Consider the following 20630-nt stretch of genomic DNA (forward strand, 5'->3'; position numbering starts at 1 on the left):
AGAATGCTAAACCAAATCTTATCTACTCCTGTGTGTGGTCATTAATGCTATTTTCAAGATCAGGGGAGTCATCTAAGTTTTAACCTAATATTTACCTGGCGAGTGCTGGTTTTGAGACCATACCATATTTCCTACTTCATCCCTCAGAGCTTCATTGACAGTATTAATTTCTAAGCAGGAGTAATTAACAAGTTAATTCCACAACAATTAGCTTTACATTTTTAAATTCATAATCATATAGAACATTTCAGAACAGGCCCTTCGGCCTACAATGTTGGGCCAGCATTTATGAACTTACTCAACAATCTAAATGAGTGATTCTCATTACATATCACTGTAAGTAATCCCTATGCCATCAGTACTCTGTGATTAGTAAGGGATTACTTAAATTGGTATATGAGTGGAAAGAGAAGGTTGAGAATCCCTGCTCTAGACCCAATTGTTACTGAAATATTTTGCTTGAGAAACATGGTCATTGGCCGATTTCCTTTGGAGTTATGAAACCATGCACATAATGAGTTAAATGGGAATGATTAAAACTGTAGTTTTTAAACTTTGTCTTTCCACCACATACCACCTTAAGTAATCTCTTACTAACACCTATGGCATAGGGAATATGTGAGTGGAAAGAAAAAGGTTGAGAACCAGACTTAAACCTTCCCTACCTCACACCCATAACCATGTTTTTCTTGCATCCATATGCTTTTCCAAGAGTCTTTAAGTGTCCATACTGTATCAACCTCCACCACCACCTCTGACAATGCATTCCAGGTACCCACTACACTATTTATTTAAATAAAATGCAAAACTTAGCCCTAACCTTATGCAGATGTTGTCTGGTACCTGCTGCTGTCACCCTGTAAGAAAGGTGCTGGCTGTCCATCCTCTCTATGCCTCTCATAATCTTAAAATCTCTATGAAGACACCTCCCATCCTTCTTCAATGCAGAAACAGTCCTTGCAGAAACAAGGACCATTAATCTAATCCACCAGTGCATGGTCTCTTTCCTTCCATCCCTTGCCTGTTCATGTGCCCACAAAAATAACTACTGGAAGAACTCACCAGCTATGGACAGTTAACCTTTTGGTTCAAAGCCCTGCTTCAGGATTCATATGCCTATCTGAATAAAATCATAGAACACTACAGAACAGAAATAGGCTCCTTCGGCCCTTCTAGTCTGTGCAATTTTTTTGCCTAGTTCCACTGACCTGCGCCCAGTCCATAGCCCTCCATACCTTTCTCATCCATATTCCTGTTCAAATTCTTTTTAAATGTAAAAATTGAGTCAGCATTCACCACTTCAGCTGGCAGCTTGTTTCACACACCCACCACTCTGTGAAGTTTTCCCTGTTGTTCCCCATAGACTTTTCTCCTTTTACTCTTAGCCCATATCCTCTGGTTTGTATTTCAGCTACCCTCAGTGGAAAAGGCCTATCTACATTTACTCTGCTTATCCCCCTCAATTTTAAATACCCTTATCAAATCTCTCCTACGGTCTAGCGAGTAAAGACCTAACCTGTTTAACCTTTCCATGTAACTCAGTTTTCTGAAGTCCAGGCAACATCCTAGTAAATCTTCTCTGCACTCTTTTCTATCTTATTGATGTCTTTCCTTTAGTTAGGTATCCAAAACTGCACACACTACTCCAAATTTGGCCTCACCAATGTCTTGTACAACTTGACCATAACATCCCAGCCCTTAAATACTGCTATCGCATCTGTTTCCACCACCTCCACTTGCAGTGTGTTCCAGTTGCCTCCCACTCTGTGTAGAAATGTGCCTCACAAATCTTTAAATGTTTCTCCTCGTTTTCAACCTAAGCCCTTGGCAAATGTCGTTGACCACAGTTGTATAATAATTGAAAAAATGAATTGAAAATGCTCATTTTTAAAACACTGAAAATCCAGTTAGTTAAAGCAGTATCTGAAGTGGTTATGTGGATTGTTGATTCAAACCCATAAAGGAATTTCAATGAATTAAATGTCAAGGCCAATCATTATTTGCTAAGCATCTTTACCAAGGAAGAAATCTTAGCTCAAATTCTTCACAATACTAGAAATGCAAGCTGTAGGACTTTACAGCCCCTTATTCCTGTCCTGCCAAGAGTAAGATTCCTGGTAGATCTTGCCTCAATGCCATTTCTTACAACTGGTTTTCTTTACATCATAAAACCTATCAACTTCATTTTGAAAGTACTGATGATTGTCTTCTAAAATTTAAATGCTACTGGGTGAAGAAATTTCTTCTCAACTTCAACCTTGATGGTTAACTGCTTATTTTGAGGCTTTTAAACTCTAGCCAGTGGAAAGATCAACTCCATATCTGCACTGTCAAGACTAATTAAGAATTCTATATGGTCACTTTTTTTCCTCTAAACTCAGGCAATTACTTGCCCAGGCTGCCTAATCTCTCGAAGGAAAACATGCCATCTAAAGAATAATTTTGTAAACCTTTGCTGCATTCCCTCCTTTTCAGGTTTGTCATTCCTTAGGTAGGGAGAAGAGACCTGCATGTAATATCCCAAGTGTCAATCCACTAGAGTTGTGAGGTATTGGAAAAAGATGTCTCTGCCCTTGCATTTACATCCCCTTACAATAAAAGACAGCACACTTCATCGTTTGTATTTTTACTGTGTCTGTTAATTTTCAGTGATTTGTATTCAGTCACTCTTGTTCCTCTGATCACCAACAATGTTCAACTTGTTGCCATTTTTAAAAAATGTATTAAAATAAAATATTTTTAAACCAGATTAGATGGCTTAATATTTTTCCATTTTGTATTTCATCTGTATGTTCTCACTCTTTCCTACTCTGACCAGAATGTGAAATTTCCACAGCACTCATTATCAACATATACTTTTGGTCAATCTATGCCATTATACTTTTAATATTACTTCTGAACTTTCAAACAAAAAGTACATGCATTAGTTTAATCTATTCTGTTGGTCACAACCTCAAAACAAAGCTCTTTCAGATCTGTCACTGACTCCAACAGTTATCTGGACTATGCATCTTTCTGCCTTGTCTATTATAAGGACCCTAAACCTTTCTCACAGTTACTCCACCTCTGCCACATTTGTTCCGAGAATGAAGCCTACTGCTCCAGAACATCCAAAATATCCTCTTCTTCAAGAATTGTGGCTTCCCCCTTGCTGTCCTTACCTGTATCGTCTCCATTTCGCATAGTATTGCACTCACGCTGCCATCTCCACCTTCCTCCCCCCACCCCAAGACAAGGATAGATCTCTCTCGATCCTTCCGTCAGTTTCATCATGATCCCATCACCAGTCACATCTTCCACTCCCCATCCCTTTCTGCTTTCATGAGGGTTTCTTGTGATTTTCCTATTCCGTTCTTTGCTCCATACCCATCCTTTCAACTCCTTGGGTACTTCCTGCTGCAGTTACATCAGGTCCACAACTTGTCCCTATTCTTCTTCCAGCACATCCATCCAGAGCTTTTAAAAAAAAGTCCTTGTTCCATATGCATCTTGTTATCTAATCCACTGCATTTGGTGCATGCAGTGTGGCTTTCTGTACATCAGTGGTGTCAAATGCAGATTGGGTGACCACTTCAAGCACAAACTCTTGTCTCTGAGGGAAAGATGGAACTCCCTACCATTTTAAGTCCCTTCATCTATTGCCTGATACCAAATGTAACTTTAAGGAACATTATATTCCTAATGTATCCCTGAACCCAACATCATGAATGCATTTCATTTTGGATAACCCTACCCCAATCAAGTTTCACTGTTTCCACTTTTCTCTCAAGTACCACCTTCTTTCCTCCCCCCCCCCCCCCCCCCACAAGATGATCTCAAACACTTGTGACAGTCATTTGTCCACATCTTGGCCCCATCCCAGTTTTCTTTCTCTTCTCTTTCCCCCCCCCCACCAACACCTTTTTAATGCTTGCTATCTCCTGTTCCCTCTGGAGTCTCCAACCAAAATATGGACTAACTATTTCTTCCTATGAATTTTGAGTCTCTAGGTTCGGTAGTTCTCATCTTTTTTACTCTAGTTAAAGTCATTGCTGTCTCATTTGCCAAGGAGCCTTTAAAGTCTGATTTGAAATGATAGGTTGGGAGAGTATTTGCTTAGTCCTGTCTAAAACACTGCAATCAAAGCAACAATGGATTGTGGAGAATAAGTGGATAACTTAAAACGTATTATGCTTGAGTTAGTTGAAAGCATTATGCATTCTCAAGAAACCATCAGCAGCCAGTATACTTATAGGATATAGTTACTGAAGTTGTCAGTCAGTAGGTTTAATTGTTCTTGAAAATGAGAGGAATTCAAATTGTTAGTCAAAAATTGAAAGATACTTAGTTTGCATGACAAGAAAATGAAATGTTGTATTTGTTTTTGATTTGTACTTGGGACTTTTTGGGAGTAATTTGTATAATGTTTTTCTAGCTATTTCAGAATTATGGCAGATTTATACATTTTTGAAACATTTCAGTATTTTAAATGGATGCAGAAATTCAATAAGCTAGAAATATTCTGGTCATACAGCATGGAACAGGGCAGGCTCTTCAGGCTACAATACCTGTATCTGACAGGATGCTAAATTAAGCTACATCTCGTATCCCTCTATTCCCTGTAGATACAGGTGAAAATCTAGAAGCTTTCAAGCTACTAGTGTGTCCTGCTTACACCAACACCAGAGCAGCTCGTTCCAGGCACCTATTGCTCCCTATAAAATAAATGAGTATTGCACATCTTTAAAGTTCATATGTTATGCATCATACCTTTAATTCCTTTGTTTTGAGGTGAATTTAGACTTGTGGTGTAAAGGTTAGTAAGTTGATGCTGGATCTTTACACCTTAAAATTAGAAATTGGTTTACATTTCATAAGTTGGGTCTGATGGATCTGACTATTCATACTTATTGAGATTAGTGATTTTTTTTTATCCTTTTGAGATTCTGTAGTCATTTTCAATGTATCAAGCACTGAAAGTAAAATCAAAAATCCTTTATTTTACCATTTTGATCTGCCTTTGATTTTCTCGCCTTGTTGGTTTGGATCAGCTCCTGTGGATGTGCAGGAATAGTTGGCACAACTGGATGCCTGGACATAGTCATCGACATTAGCCCTTTTTACACAGAGATCCCACAATACTTCCATAAAGAAGGCCTGTCATTAAGCTGGCTTTGCTTGTTTACACTGAACCAAACAATGCCAGCATAATGCTGGGCCAGTGTGTCGTTTTACACAGCAAGCCAGCATTCTATGATCAAAACAGGCAGGACGTGTAACAGCGGCGTCAACGCCTAGTGTGACGTATAACATGGTGTGTTTGACGGCATACAAAACTCACTTTTCCCCTCAAAAATACTCCCAAATCTTGTATGAAATTTGGTAGATGATGGTGAGTGACGCCGAAAGTGATCATTGTTGCTGAGTGGCTCACTAGCATCACCACTATCTATCATTGGGGGCTGGTGGCGAGCTTTCACGGGGTAATGGGGCCTAACCCCCTCCCCGGCTGTCAAACCCTGCACTGGTCGCTGTTGTGTTGAGAACATGTCAGGTTTGAGAGAGACAAGTCTGGGCACAAGGGTTTGCAATCAAACGTAACTTTAATTGACTACAATTAATAGAAGAGTGTGTGTGAAAATCGTAATGGGACTAAATCATACACAATTTATAAAGGTGTGGGAAAATAAGTGCACAATTTAATAAAGCATGTGTGCAGATTTGTCAGTGTAGGAAAATAATAATGGGAAACAAACAGAAGAACATTAAACAGTACACAATTACTAATTCACACAGGTGATGCAGACATTTGCACTCTGTAAGCAAGGGTTCTACACACCCTCCCAGACCCCTGATCATTGGGAGTGGCGGCTCTAGTGCAAGTATTGATTTATAGTGGTAGCTTTCAAACTTTTTCTTTCCACTCACATACCACTTTAAGTAATCCCTATGCCATAGGTGCTCAGTGAGCAGTAAGGCATTACTTAAGGTTGAGAACTGCTGCCCTAGACCCAATTGATACTGAAATATTTTGCTTGAGAAAAATTGTCATTGACCCACTTCCTTTGAAGTTATGAAACCGTGCATGTAACGAGTCAGTTAGGTACAATTAAAACAGTGGTTTCCAGACTTTTTCTTTCCACTCACATACCATCTTAAGTAATCTCTTACTAATCACAGAGCACTTACGGCATTGGGATAACTTAAGATGGAATGTGATGAGAAGAAGGTGGTTGAGAACCACTGACCTAGAGCAATTTGATCTATACTATGGCACAGCTCTAGTGCAGGGCACACCTTATCTGCAACCCTTCCAAGCAACATCCACAGTAGTAATCTGTCATGGAACAGTGTCCGGGGCTATAATCACAAGGGGAAGAGTGTTCTTGCATGCCTGTGGGACTTGTATGCTGTCAAAAATGGTACACATCATTTCCAGTCCTGGATGTCAATTCAGCGCTGTGACTACCTCTGCTTCAGGCTTAAAAAGCATGGCACAATAAAGGCACAGTATACTCACATTGAAGTGGCTGTGTAAAACAGGCTATTGAGTGGTTTGGCATGTACCTAAAATGTGATATTAAGTTGCAACCTTGAATTTGTTAACTGACATTGATCATATGTACTCTTATACTTTATCAATTTTGGTGAAAGTTGTTGAAGTAAGATGCTGTCTGAATCCCAGCTGATTAACTGAGCACGTCTCCAAATTTTAACCAGGCCTTATAATTGTGATGCCAAAAATGATCCATTTAACACTTTCGTTACCTCTTCTTAATACAGAATGACCATTTGTTGGTGGTAATTGTTCATTGCTATAGCTATAATTGCTTAGAATCCTTAATTGCAAGATTCTGTTTTTTAAATTTACAATCCAATCTTTTTGTATTTTACTTGTAGATTGATGGAAAAGAACAAGTAAAAAAAATAAAATAAAAAAAAAAATTTATATGAACTGGAAGATGATATAACATATCCATTCGGGGAGAATTAAGCAGAATCTTGGACTGAATTTTTTTTTAAATGAGGGAAGATTAACAGCTAAAAAGTAATAATGCTAAAGTCTGAACAAATTTGAAGTTGAGGATGCTAAAAGGTTACTGGCAACTTAAAACATTACAGCATAGTACAAGCCCTCAGCCAGCAATGTTCTTCCAACCTGTATAAATCTACTCAACAAACTAAACCTTTCCTACTTAATAACACTGTTAAGTCACCTCATATCCTCCTTTGCTTGCCAAAAGGGGGGGAAAAAACACTAGCTCATAACACTTCCTCCAATCCAGGTAACATCCTGGTAAATTTCCTCCACACCCTTGCCATAACTCCCATGTCCTTCCCGTAATGCAGCGGCCAGAATGAACAAACTATTCCAAGTGTGGTGTAACCAGAGTTTCATAGAGCTGCAATATTACATCTCAACTCTTGAGCTCAGTCCCCCTACTAATGAAGGCCATCATACCACAAGCCTTTCCTACCCTACCAACCTGCGAGGCAAACTTGAGAGATGCATGGATTTGGACCACAAGGTTCTTCTGTTCTTCCAAACTGTTAAGTATCCTACCATTAACCATGTACCTTCTAAAATGCATCACATTTACCCAGATTGAACTCCATCTGCTTCTTTTCTGCCCAATTCTGAATCCTGTCTCTATCCTGTTGTAACCTACAACTTCCTAAACTATCCATAACACTTCCAACCTTCATAACAAACTCATTGACCCATACCTCTGCTTCATTCAGTTTATTTATAAAAAAAACACAAAGAATCCGGGGTCCCAGAACAGACCCATCCATATACACACCTATATGCCCAGAACAGACCCATCCATATACACCACACCTACTGCCTTTCCTTCGTCAATTTTTTTTTTACTCCTCAGAAACCTGAATTAGGCTTATGGAGCACAGCCTACCCCTCAAAGACATGCTGACTATCTCTGGGAAGACTATACTCCATCTACATGGACACTGAATTATTAAGAAATAGAGAATAAGAGTAGTTGCTCTTCAATTGTAGAAATGAACATAGTTATGCTCAAAGTTGATGATAACCAGGCAGATGCAAGGAGCTGAAATGCAAATACAAAGATAGAAAAGAACTGAGATGTGTTTGGGAGGAAAATGAGAAGTAACACAAGTGTTGCGGTTTGAAGAATTTCATCAAGTTGAACAGCATAGAAAGAAGGCCGCAACGTCCATATTGATTTTAATACCATCTACATTAATTCCACTTGCCTGCATTAGGACTGCATTCTCAGTGTCTTACCTATTTTAGTGCCTCTTACACTAAATAGTGTCTGATTCCTCCACCACCACCTGGCTGTGCATTCTAATTATGCAGAGTTTAAAAATTCACCCTGTGGTCCTCCTTAAAACTCCCTACCTTTCATCTTAATACTGTTCTCTCTTTTGATACCTCTATTGGCTTATATTATGCTAACCACCGTGTTAACTGTTTTTAAAGGATACAAAACATAGGATCTGGACTTTACAACTGTTTGTTTGCAAAGTCTATAATAAAATATTAGTTTCAGCAAGAATGTGGTTGTGTGCGCACACACGTGAGGGTACATAGAGGTTTTTAGTCATAACTGTTTACAGCGCGGAAACAGGCCATGTTGCCCCTTTGAGTCCGCGCCAGTTCACTTGAACAACTCCACTAGCTCCCCCCTCCCACTTACCGCCCATAACCCTCCAACCCCCTCACATCCATGTACACATTCAACCTTCTCTTAAATGACAGAAGGGACCCTGCCGCAACTATCTCTTGGAAGACCATTCCATTCTGCCACCACTCACTGAGTGAAAAAGTATCCTCTAATATTTCTAAAGTTTTGCCCCCTTACCCTTAACTCATGCCCTCTTGTTCCAACCTCCCCTGCCCTCAGGGGAAAGAGACTATTTGCATCTAGTCTATCTATTCCTTTCATAATTTTAAATACCTCTATCAAATCCCCTCTCAGCCGTCCACGTTCCAATGAATAAAGTCCTCGTCTCCTTAATCTTTCCCTGTAATCCAGATGCTGTAAGCCATGCAACATACTTGTAAATCTTCTCTGCACCCTTTCCACCTTATCTATATCCTTTCTATAATTTGGAGACCAGAACTGAGCACAATACTCTGAACCAGGCCTCACCAATGCCTTAAACAGCCGCAGCCTCACTTCCCAGCTCCTATACTCTATACTATGATTTACGAAGGCCAGCAAACCATATGCCTTTTTAACCACCCTGTCTGTCTACATGGGAATCCACCTTCAATGAACTCTCTACCATACCCCCCCCCCCTCCCCCGCCAGACCTCTTTGTTTCTCTGCATACCTCAATGCCCTCCCCTTAACTGCATATGTCCTATTCTGGTTATTTTTACTGAAATGCAGCACCTTGCACTTGTCTACATTAAACTCCATCTGCCATCTTTCAGCCCACTCTTCCAAACAAACCAAATCCTTCTATAATCCAAGAAAACATTCCTCACTATCCACCACTCCCCCTATTTTTGTATTATCTGCATATTTGCTTACCCAGTTAACCACCCACTTCTCCAATGATAAATGATAAACAACAGGGGACCCAGCACCGATCCATGAGGCACCCCACTTGTCACAGGCTTCCAACCTAACAGACAGTTGTCCACCATGACTCTCTGCTGTCTATCTTCCAGTCATCTCTGAGACCATGTCACAATCTCTCTACTAATCCTTAGTGACTGAACCTTCCTTATTAACCTTTCATGTGGAACCTTATTAAAATCCAAATAGATCACATCAACCACCCTACCTTCGTCTGCTTTTTCGTCACCTCCTCAAAAAGCTCAACAAGGTTCGTCAAACATGACTTTCCCTTTAAAAACCCATGCTGGGTGCCCCTAATCAATCCCTGCCTATCCAGATATGCGTATATACTATCTCAAAGAATATCCTCCATAACTTTCCCCACCACCAAAGTCAAACTTAGTGGCCAATACTACTTGGCCTGCACCTTGTGCCTTTTTTAAACAACAGAACTACATTTGCAGCCCTCCAATCCCACGGTACCACACCCTCCTCCAGTGATCTTTGAAAAATCACTGTCAGTGCCCCCGCTATTTGCTCTCTGACCTCCCTTAACGTTCTGGGAAAAATCCCATCAGGACCAAGAGAGAGAAAAGAAAGACATTATTATTGGATCAGGTAGGCTATGGATTGACCTGAAAAGTTTTTTTTAAAGAAAAATGCTGAGAAATGTTCAAAAACAGAACAAATTTTTAAGCAAAAAAAGGGAAATGTGGGGGATGAAACATTAGGGACATTTAAAAGTCTCTTAAGCATATGGATGAAAGAAAAATAGAGGGTTATGAGGTAGGAAGGGTTTAGTACATTTTTCGGTAGGATAACATCAAGGGCTGAAGGGCCTGTACTGTGCTGTAATGTTCTATGATAATTGCACTGTAATCCAATACCTGAAGATATGATGGTGGCTTTCATTAGGCACCTGAAAATTGCAGGCCTCTGGTAAGTGAACAGGAACGTGTCAACAGTTGAAAAACTTGAAGTAAAAACAGAGTTGAAACTCCTGTTGTGAAGAAAGATCTTTAGCCTTAAAAGTTGGCTCTCTTTCTCTTCCCACAGATATGGCCATACTTTAGTATTTCAAGCATTTTCTGTTTTTGTTTTCAGTTTTCAGCATTTTCAGTTTTTTTTCATTCTCCTGTGTTGTTTGATTCTATGGTTCACAAGTCATGTAATCCTTTAGTTTAATGTGCTCTGTACTCTGTCTTAAATTTAAGCTCAACTGTTTTCACCAAGCATTGCTCACTTTGTCTCATTTCAGCTACCATTCTTCTATCCTGTTACTTTCTATCTCTGATATTTTTCTTATTTAACCACTTTTGTGTCTTGATTTTCTAATTAATATTTAGCACTGATTTTTAGCAACCAGTTTTCATGTTCTCCAAAGTCAAAATTTGGAGGAAATCCCTAGAACAAATTGAACTCCAATAAAACATTGCTTGAATACATGTGCATAGAATAAATAGTAGTTTTGTGTAAGGCACGTTTTTATAATATATGTAATCTTGTTCATTTACATTCTAATTATATTGATTTTTCTCTTTTTTATTTCACTGTTCCCATCTCTTTACATACATGTTTACCCATTCCCCCCCCCATAGTTTATCCCCTACCTGTCTCTCCATCTTTCTCGCCTCTCATACTATCACCTCTGGGCTCCTACCCCAGCTTTTTTCTCCCTTTAGATATATAATTTCATTTGTTCTTGGTCTTGAATAAAGGATTCAGATCAGAAACATTGACTGACCATTTCTGGTCAGCACCATGGGTGCTGCCTGACCAGAGTCCCTCCAGAAATTCTTGCACAATGAAAATAATGTGTACATTATTCTCTAATGACTCGGGCACTAAAAGCCAAGTCCATAGATGCATATACATTTATGTCGCAAATAATAAAGTGGGCATGTTTCATAGTTCAATTATGATAATGTGTTGAGTGTGCACCTCCACATCCATTTTAACTGTAAAATTGGAAGATCACTGCAGAATATGAAGTTATTAAGTATACTTGAATGAGCATGCATATACAGACACCATAATGTTTAGCAGATAATGTTTGTGCACTTGGTCACCATACAAGGTCACCTAACCTGTGTTGTATAAAGTTGTACCAAAATCTGTTGCTTTTGTACACCATGCCCTGTGTAATGAAAGCTTCTAGTATGCCCTTTTCACCACCATATCTATCTATGCTATTGTTGTCAGGATCTTTAGGTTTGTATGTTAAGCTCAATTGTTCCTCTATTCTCCTATGAGCTCTACCATTAATGGTATATTTTTAAAATTTCGACATACAGCACAGTAACAGGCCATTTCGGCTCATGAGTCCATGCCGCCCAATTTACACCCAATTAATCTACATTTTGAACCGTGGGAGGAAACTGGAGCCCCAGGGAAAACCCACGCAGACACGGGAAGAACGTACAAACTCCTTACAGACAGCATGGGATTTGAAGCCCCCATCGCTGGCGCTGTAAAGGCGTTGTGCTATCCGTTATGCCAACTGTGCTGCCCAATATATTTCAATCTTATTTGACATTCAAATGCACCACCTCATATTTCCATTTCCCTTTGCCTTGCCCAATTTCCCAGCTTATTACGAACCATTCTGTACCCTAAGTCTACCCTCATTATTATCAACAAACACAATGTTTTCCCAATCACAGAAATCATGGATCTGAGTTAAAAATATACACTGGTCAATATTATTCCTTGTTTCTTGGCTTTAAATATGTTCAATTTGTCAGATTCCCAAGTTATTGGCACTACAAAATTTGAGTAATATTAAGTTTAATAACTTTCACCTGGCTGCTTAATTCAGGCAAATATCTGTTGGATTCAATAGATCTTCTTGTGCTTCAGCTCCTTTAAAATAATTTCAATCACTTGGTCACAGAAAGTGGTATATAATTAACATCACTTAGTAAAGGGTTAAGAGCAAAGATGGGTAAATGAGCCATAAGATGAAAATGATGTACCAAAAATTGCTGTCCTAGTAAATATTTTTTTTTTAAATTATATCTAACATCAGTGAATGTTCAGGGTAAGCAATTCCATGGGTTCATGATGGTATTGCTCCTGTAGTAATTTAGTGGCTTCAGCATGAGGTGATTTATTTAAATCGATGTGATGTGGTCTATAGGCAAACCAAGAGTTGCAAACAGCTTCAGGAATGTGGAGCTGCCAAGATCAGAATAGCCATGATCATATTAAGTAGTAGAGCAGGATGGGCGAAGGGGAGATGTACAACTTCTCCCTCAAATTTCCTGTATTATCTTAAAATCTGTTTTATTTCAATGTTTTGTGTTCTTCTAATTAAGTGAATTTGTCCACCAACATTGCCATCGTGACACTGTAATTTTTAAATCCAGACTTGCCAACACAGCACCATTAGTTTCTCTATCTCCCCCTGTTCTTGCTGCTGTTTAATTCCTATTCTTCTGTCTCACCTCTCTCTTGTACTATTATTACCTTCGGCAATTGGCTTTCTTTTTAGTACTGTTTGTTCCGAGTAATTAATACATTTATCTCTCTGTATCTAACATCACATGAGAATGACTAGTATTAAAACAAGTGTTTGAATTATATTCTTTAACAATTGGCACATCAGGACATTTTTTAAAAAAACTACATTCCTGTAGTTTTTTTAATTTGGCCATCGCTGTAAATTATTTCTCGAACTGAAAGGCAAATCTCTTAAGATTTCTGAATTATACAGAAAATATTTCTGAGACTAAGCTGCCTGAATGCAGGCTGCACCAAAAGCTTAGCTCACAATGTTTTTATGAAGAATATATTCTCTTGGTTGAAATGTTTCTTAAGTCGCATTTCAAACCAAGTGTATTCTATGAGATGAACATTTTATGGTAGTTTCAAACTGCCTAATTAGATTTCCAATAAATATGAAATATTTTAATTTAAATACAGTGGAATTCCCATTATCCGGCACCTATGGGAACTGTAGGTGTCGAATATGCTAATTTTCCGGTTGACTGGGACTCACTCTTCCAATGCCTAATACACTTGCATTAAGAATATACCATTTAAAAAACAAAATATAGTGTAAAGTCATTTGAAAAAAATCAGTGTTGTAATCTTTAATTATGTAAACTTTACTTCAATCGGGTAACTCCTGTAAATTAACAAAATTAAAATTGGAACTGATAGCGCTGTAACAGTGTTGCACTAACTGTGCTGCCTTCATAATTAGCCCACCCTCCCACAAGTTTACAGATAAAGCTTTAATAATATTCCTAATGCTAATAAAGATAAAAACTCTTAGTAGGCAGGAATAGGGAGACACTTTAGCGTCAAGTCGCATCAGCCAGCTCATCCACCTGGGTTGCCACTATTACATTCCAATGCAGCTTTATTGAAACTTTCTTGGGCTGACAACCTGACTCACCTCCATGCAAGTGTCCCAGTCAGGCCCTCAGTGCACCCTCCTCACACTGACAACCCAGCTCACCTCCACCCTAGTGGCAACAGTGAAATGAATGTGTATGTATTGTGGGGCATTGCTAGTTCAGTGGGGCAAACCTGCATTTGTCCAACAAAGTCTCAGCACTCCCCTGTGAGGTCCTGCCTAGTCATATTTATTTGAATATTCTTTAAATTTCTGGTTGTTTTAGTTTCTGGTTGATTGAGTTCTAAATAATGGGAATTCTACTGTTCTAGAAATAGTACAGCATCAAAAATTTATTGGGACCCCATAAGATTATTTGATTAATACAGATTTTGGTGTTGGCTTGAGTTCCTTACTCTGTTGACAAGATTTGACAATTTTCAAATCTGGATTTCCTGTGATTACCAACAGAGTTTTTGTAATAATCTTTAAATATTTTGTCTGTTGTTAGCAAAAGTTCTAATCTCAATACATGGGTATCGATGTTTACAGTAATAGGGAGTTGAAGGGGTAAATCTTGTGCAGCTTCTTGCATGGAGCTTGTCACTGCATTAGAATTGCAGCCCTGGAGTATATTCCTGCTTTTAATTGTATGAATAGCACTAACTAAAGTTTCCATGAAATAAAAAAGATGGGTAAATCAAGATCATTTTTCTCTGCATCAGACATTCCTGGGGAAAAAAGGACTTTACAATTGCATTGGGAACCCATAAGCAATATTAATTTAGAGATTCATTGATTGCCATTTGGCTGCTATAATCAATACCTGTATAAAAATACAATATGATAATATTCAAGTGCAAGAAAGTTTTTAGTTAAAAGTTGGATATCTTGTACAACAACTTTAGGTTCAAACATTGAGAAAAAATCCCAAGTATAATCAAACTCGCTGGCGGAATCAAAACAGCTGCATTCTGTATGAGAATTGGAAATTGCTTTATTTAAATAAAATAAGGAATGGCATTATGTTGTCTGTTAATATCCAAACAAGTGTTTTTAGATTAAATTCACTGAAAAAGGAGAGTGAAAACTGAAAATTTACAGTTTTTTTAAAAGGAGAGAAAATGACTTTTAATGTATCAGTTGAAAAACAAAAAAAACTGCCAAGTGTAGAAAGTTGTATACTAAAAATAGTAAGCCCAGCTATGGAAAAGGACTATGTAATGTTTTGGATTAATCACCCTTTTCCAGTTTCCATCTATGCTGTCTGAATTGTTGAGTATTTCCTGCACTTCCCTGGTATTGTATAACATTTGTTGACATGGGAGTAGATTTTTTTTAAATCTTAAACATTTTATTATTCATCTGTTATATTGGATAATTTGTTTTTGCTACATTTTCTACTAAAATTATTGGGCACTGCCTTTGGGGGGGGCGAGGGGGTGGGGGGAAAGAATCCGTTCAGATAAGCATTTCCAAAGCATTTTTCACCTATGTACCAAAAAAAAGTCGCTACTTCCACTTGTGCACAATGCAGATGCAATTAATCCAACTTGCTTTGATCATCCTGTCGGAGTTAGAAAAGAAATATGTGATAAGCAGAGGCTTGTGCCAAGACTGAGGTTAATGGTTTTGTGCTGGAATATTCCTATTAAAATCTGAATGTACATTCAGTTAAGTGCAATGATACATTTTATAAGAATGATGTAATGCAGCATTTTGAGAAGCAATTAATCTTCATGACAGATTTGTAATGTAACTGGCTATTTTTCAGATTAGTGCTCTTTTCTTTTAAAAATGGATATTTACACATTAATTTAATACATAAAACTTTGGCACAAGTGTTTGTAAAACTACATTTTTTTTAAATATGTCTTTAACCAATCATAGACCCATACAACACCGAAACAGACTCTTCAGTTCATGTCGATCTTTTCACCATCTACACTACTCCCATTTTCTCGCATCAGAGCCTATCCTTTTATGCTTTGCGTCATAATTATATTTGATTCCTCCACCCCCTCTGGCACTGTGCTTCAAATATTAACTTAAAATATATTCATGTATATAGCCCTACTGTGGGGAAACAGATTAGACCATAAGACCTTGGAGCAGAATTGGGTCACTTAGCCCATCGAGTTGCCCTACCATTCTATCATGGTTGATTTACTAACCTTCCAACCCCATTCTCCAGCCTTCTCCCCGTAGCACTTAATTCCCTTCCTAATCAAGAACTTGTCTTCATCTATCTTAAATATATCCAATGATGCTTTCACTGCCATTCACAGCAATGCATTTCATAAATTAATTCACCCTCTGAGTAAAGCATTTCCCTCTCATCTCTTTTCTAAAGGGATATTTTGTATTCTTATGCTGTGCCCTCTGGTCTCAGTCTCTGCCCACGATAGGAAATATCATATCCACATCCACTCTATCCAATCCTTTAGTATTCAATCGGTTTCAATGAGATTTCCCCTCATCCATATAAATTCCAGTGAGTACTCTCCTTGTATGATAACCTTTACATTCCAGGGATCATTCTAGTGCACCTTCTCTAATGCCAACATATCCTTCCTCAGACGAGGAGCCCAGAACTACTCACAATATTCCAATAAAGTCTGTCCAATGGCTAATAAAGCCTCACCATTACATCTCTGCTTTTGTATTCTATTCCTCTTGAAATGAATGCAAGTATTGTATTTGCCTTCCCACTGACTCTACCTGCAAGTTAACCTTTAGGGAAAATTTGGTGAGGCCAAATTTGGAGTACTGTGTACAGTTTTGGTCACCAAATTATAGGAAAGATATAAACAAAATAGAGAGAGTGCAGAGAAGGTTCACGAGAATGTTGACAGGATTTCAAGGTTTGAGTTACAGGGAAAGGTTGTGCAGACTGGGGCTTTTTTCTCTGGAGTGGAGAAGATTGAGAGGGGACTTGATAGAGGTGTTTAAGATTTTAAAAGGGACAGACAGAGTAAACGTGGATAGGCTTTTTCAATTAAGAGTGGGGGAGATTCAAACTAGTGGGCATGGTTTAAGATTGAAGGGGGAAAATTATAAGGGGAACATGAGGGGAAATTTCTTTACGCAAAGGGTGGTGGGGATGTGGAATGAGCTTCCGACAGACGTGGTCGAGGCGGGATCATTGGTTACATTTAAGGAAAGACTGGAGAGTTACATGGATAGGAGAGGACTGGAGGGGTATGGACCGGGTGCTAATCAGTGGGACTAGGAGGGTGGGGATTTTTTACGGCATGGACTAGTAGGGCCGAACTGGCCTGTTCTGTGCTGTAAGTGGTTATATGGTTAAACACAAGGACTCATGTCCTTCTGATTTCTGAATTCGTCTGTTTAGAAAATAGACTGTACCTTTATTCCTTCCACACTTCTCTGCTCTGTATTCTATCTGCCACATCCTTACCCTAAGTACCTCTGTTGGCTCAGTGCTTCCTCAACTCTACCTGCCCCTTCTCCAATCTTTATATCGTCCACAAGCTTGACCATAAAACCATTAATTCCATTATCTAAATCATCAACATAAAGACACAGGAGCAGAAATAGGCTATTCAGCCCATTGAGTCTGTTCCACCATTTAACCATGAGCTCATCCATCTACTCACTTATCCTCAATGTTCTGCCTTCTACCCATAACCTTTGATACCCTGGCTAATCAAGAACCTATCAATCTCTGCCTTAAAACATAACACGAAAAGTGGTCCCAACATTGAGTCCTGTGGAACATTACTGGTCTCTGGCACCCAACAGCAAATGCACCTTATGTCTCCCCCAACTTCCTTCTGCCTGTCACCCAATCTTCTATCCATGCTAATATCTTTCCTATAATACTGGGGTTCTTAGCTTGTTTAGAAGCCTCGTCTGTGGTACTTTGTCAAAGGTCTTCTGAAAATCCAAGTAAACAACATCCACTGCCTCTTCTTTGGCCTTCCTGTTTTCTCCTCAAAGAATTCAAATAGGGTTGTCAAACAAGATTTCCCTTCAAGGAAACCATACTGACTTGGGCCTGCTTAACCATGTGCTTCCAAGTACCCCAAAACCTCACCCTTGATAATAGATTCTAAAATCTTGCCAATCAACAAAATCAGACTAACTGCTCTGTAATTTCCTGTCTTTCTGCCTCCCTCTCTCAAAAATGGAGTGACATTTGCAGCTTTCTAGTTCTCCTGAACCACTTCAGAACCCAAAGCCTCTACAATCTCATCAGCTGCCTCTTTAAGAACCCTGGGGTGTTGTCTATCCAGTCCAGTTGATTTATCCACCTTCAGACCTTTTAACTTCCCCCACCACCTCTCCTTAGTAATAATGACTACACCCATTTCTGCCACTTGACAATCTCAAACGTCTGGCATACTGCTGGCATCTTTCATGGAGAAAACCGATGCAAAATACTGCAAATTATGCCCATCTGATTATGCTCATCTATGGCTCTCAATTTTGTGTAGCCCTATTGCCTTCAGCCTCAATCACTGCAGAAAAAGAAACCCTGATCTATCTAATCTCTCATTATAACTTAAGTTCTCCAATCCAGGAAACATCCTGGTTAATCTTTTTTACATTGTTCAAGTGCATTCATATCCTCCCATAGTGTGATGATCAATATTCCAAGTTTGGCTTAACAAGTATTGTGTAAAGTTGCAACATAACATTCAAACTGTCTATGCCTCAACTCACAAAGCCAAATGTCTTGCTGCTTTCAGGAATTGTGGACTTTGACTTCAAGGTCTCTCTCTGTTCATCCATATTCCTTAGTGCCCTTTCAGTTATGATACATGTCTGACTGCTCTTTGACTTCACAAAATACATCACCTCACACTTCTCAAGATTATATTCTATTTTCCAACACTGGCAATTTTCCATCAAATCAATATCCTGATGTGGCTTTAAACAGGTTCCCTACTATCCATGCCACCAAATTTCATGTTGTCCATAAATTTACCAATCATACCTCCATTTACATGCATGTCATTAATATACATCACAAAACAGCAAAGGTTCCATACCAATTCCTGAGATCCTGTATTTCATGGCCTTCCAATCAAGGTAGCATCCTTTCATTCCCACCCTCTGCCTCTACCACCAAGCTAATTTTGGATTCAATTAACCAACTCCCATGTGCTTGATTATAAAGCTCAGTAATTTGTTATTTCATCGTAACCACATTGCAATCACTATACAACTGTCATCTAAGAATTTCACTGAATAAACAGCAATAATGAGTTGTGTGTATATATAATAGCTATAACATAAGAAAGCACTTGAAGAGATTGATGAAATGAAAGACGTCTGAGCCACATAAGGAGATCCTGGGCAATCGACCAAAAGTGTGGTGGTTGGAAAGTATCCTGATCCTCTAAATTTGAATGAATAATTAAATGTATAAAATAAAGATCAAATTATAATTTGAAATACAACTCCTTTGGAACGTTTTTCTCAGAATTTCATGAATGTAATCTGGACAACAAACTGATTTAGTTGATTTTATTTCTCCAAGCCCCCCCATTCCCCAATGTACAATGCCTTCCCAGCCCTGTTTTTGATGCATTGATTTTATACTGATTCTGCAATTTGGTCAAAAAATAGTGCTGGAGAAATTGGTGAGCTTGAAAGCTGATAAATCTCAAGACTTTTGAAGGAGGTGTCTTTAGAAATGGTGGATGCTCTTGTTATCATTTTCCAAAGTTTTGTGGTTTGGAGAATAACAATTGTGACTTCTGTTGAAACAAAGCCCCTCCAGTTAGTCTAATGTCCATGAAGAAAACATTGGGATCTGCAATAAATGATGTAGTAACAGAACACTAACGTATCATAGAATTGGCATTGATCTATCAAGGCAAAATCATGTTTGACAGGTACCTTTGAGGATATGACTACCAGAGTTGATGTTGGGGAAACAATGCATGGTGGTATTTTTAGTATTTTAGATAAGGTCGTACACAAGATGTTGGCTGAAGTGAATTTTTACTTTTTCCTCATGTTGGCTTTCTTCCTGCTGTTCAAAACATACTAGGATTACAGGTCAATTGGGTGGCATGGGCTTATGGGCCAAAAGGGCCCACTTAAAAAAAAAAGTGAAACATGAAACTGCAGATGCTGTGATTGTAGTGAAAAACACAGAAATGTTGGAGGACCTCAGCCGGTCGACATTTCAGGCCTGAAATGTGTGGAGTTGGCAATAATGTACTGATGGGGATTATGAATTGTTTTTTTTTGGCAGAACAAATGAGAATGAATGGATCCTTTCGAGGTTGGTGATTGGTTAACAGTGGATGCTGCTGGAATTGGAATTTGGAGCCCACTATCACTGATTTGGCTGAGGGGATAAAATGTTTACTGCTGATGTGGGATTTTTGAAAATTAAGGCGGATGCTTCCATGATTGCAGAATCTAGCACCAGGGATGTGCTGGGAATAAGAGTGGTGAATCTTTTGAATTCTTTAGCGATGGAGATGGTCAATATTTATTTAAAGCGAGTAGATTTCTGGATATTAAAGGAGATGGAAAAAGTGCTGAAAATAGGTAGATCAACTAAATGTGAAGAACCTGTGGCCTATTGTTACTTGTTATGCAGTTGGCCGATAACTTAATGGGGGCTAACTGATGGGATTCAAAGTGTACATAATGTTTACCGATACTTCTGTGGCATATTCTGATTGGCATTCTAATCAAATTTTTAATGCTGTGGTTTCTTTTGTATTGGACTCTTTCCACTTCAATATTTTAAATATAATTGATCA

The 20630-nt window shown here is 38.6% G+C and overlaps 1 protein-coding gene across 7 annotated transcripts in view; it reads left to right on the top strand.

Moving 5' to 3' along the window:
• The window catches only part of LOC138751745 (enhancer of polycomb homolog 1-like), a 224107-nt gene that overhangs the window by 194282 nt on the left and 9195 nt on the right, over nt 1-20630 (top strand). The gene's annotated exons all lie outside the window — the stretch shown is intronic.

This window comes from Narcine bancroftii, chromosome 1, assembly GCF_036971445.1.
Source record: "Narcine bancroftii isolate sNarBan1 chromosome 1, sNarBan1.hap1, whole genome shotgun sequence".
NCBI classification, from domain to species: Eukaryota; Metazoa; Chordata; class Chondrichthyes; order Torpediniformes; family Narcinidae; genus Narcine; species Narcine bancroftii.